General features: G+C 36.1%; 1 non-coding gene across 1 annotated transcript; it reads right to left on the reverse strand.

Annotated features, from left to right (window-relative positions):
* Window positions 1-1,057: 1,057 nt before the first annotated feature.
* Window positions 1,058-1,163, reverse strand: LOC127099222 (small nucleolar RNA R71). Its single transcript, XR_007793752.1, has one exon. It is a non-coding gene; the product is annotated as a small nucleolar RNA R71 (small nucleolar RNA).
* Window positions 1,164-1,923: the final 760 nt, after the last annotated feature.

A 1,923-nucleotide genomic window follows, 5' to 3' on the forward strand; every position in this document is an offset into this window, starting at 1 on the left:
TTTTTAAACAACCTAGTCCAAAACAGCGAAAGAGCTTTGACGGATTTTAGAAAATATATAGTTGAGCAAAATTAACGAATCATTGAAGAATAATTCGACATTCGTCGTCAATAGGGAAATTTGCTGGCTAAAGCAGGTATTGCCCATATTTATCTATTTTCTGTAATTTATGCAAAATTCTCGTAATAGAAGTGGCATGGATCATGTGATTGTGTTAGAGTATGAACTGTAACCCCAAGTCATGTTTTCCCCAATTGAGATTTAAGTGTTTATTCAAATAATTTGTTTTCAATTAAGTGCTTTTATTTTAAGTTGTTTTACCAAAATCCATATTTTCGACTTCTCTAGATATACACCGATATGATAGAATTCTGTACTTAAGCCATTGGTATTTATATTTTGATATCTATTTATTACTTTGCACATCTGTGGACTTGCGGATGCATCAAGGTTTTGGCGTCGTTGTTGGGGATCATTTGTGTTTAATATTGAAATTCTGTTTGATCTTCGTATAGATTATAACTTATTTTTATTCTTATTTTATTGTGTTTGTTTGTTATGGTTCTTGCTTCTCTTGTATGCAAAGAACTTGTTCTAATGATAGCTTAGTTGAGCCCATAGACAAAATCGAGAATTTCTTACTCGAGAGACACCGAAAAATTAGATTACAAGTTATGGTCAATCTGATTGATACTAATCCCCTTAAGGATTATGCAATTCCCACCAAAGAGGAAGATCATTATAGTATTGTGCACTCGTCGATTGCGGTTAATAATTTTGAACTAAAACCTTCCTTGATTGGTATGGTGCAACAAAACCAATTTGTCGGTTTACCTTCAGAAAATATGAATCTTCGTCTTTCTTTCTTTGTTGATAATATGGTAATATTAATGCCAATGGTTTTGACCAAATGCCATCCACCTTCGTTTATTTCCCTTTTCTTTGAGAGACTGTGCACGGGCTTTGCTTCAATCCTTGCCCGCGAATTCTATCACATCCTGGACCGAATTGAAAGCAACCTTTCTTGCGCGGTACTTTCCTCCAAGCAAAACGACTTAATATAGGAATGAGATTAACAACTTTAGGCAAGAAGATAGGGAATCCTTGTTTGACGCGTGGGAGCGTTATAAATATTTTTTAAGACTATACCCTTTCCATGGGCTTGATAAGTGGATGATTATCCATACCTTTTACAATGGTCTCCTTTACTCCACAAGGATGCCCTTAGATGCAGCTTCTGAAGGATCCATAATGAATAGTCCTCAAGATATAACCTATAACTTGATAGAAGAGATGGCCAAAAACCATCACTCACGGGGAAGCATGCGATAAGTAGTTTCTAAGTCTACCCCTAAAATTGGTGGTCTATGTAAGGTTAATGCATTTGATCATATGAATGTGAAGGTGGATTCCCTTTACCAAAAGATAGATATATAAGCATCACAAATTCCACACCTATGATTCCAACCTATGTTGCTTCTATTTCCCCCGCCACTCTTTACTGTGAGATATGGGGAGTTAACATGCATACCGATAGAGATCGTCATATGATCCTCACGGGAGGATCCACCCAGGAAATGCAATCTTTATGAATAATAACAAATGGAACAATCCGTACTCCAACACCTATAATCTAGGGTGAGTGATCAACTTAACTTCTCTTATAGGAACAACAACCCCGAACAAGCCATGGGACCTCCAGGTTTTCAAAAATCTACATTAATCGAGCCAAAGAAATCTAACCTTGAAATTTTAATGGAAATTTTCGTATTGATGCAAACCAGTCAAAAATATGAGTTTATAAATAAAAACCTCCTCACCAATGAGGTGCTTAGGTAATTGGACACTAAGGTTAGCAGTGTTGTCACTCACACCAAACTGTTGGAGACTCAAATCTCCCAAGTAGCATAATAACAAGATGCT

This window comes from Lathyrus oleraceus, chromosome 6 (genome assembly GCF_024323335.1).
Source record: "Lathyrus oleraceus cultivar Zhongwan6 chromosome 6, CAAS_Psat_ZW6_1.0, whole genome shotgun sequence".
NCBI lineage: Eukaryota > Viridiplantae > Streptophyta > Magnoliopsida > Fabales > Fabaceae > Lathyrus > Lathyrus oleraceus.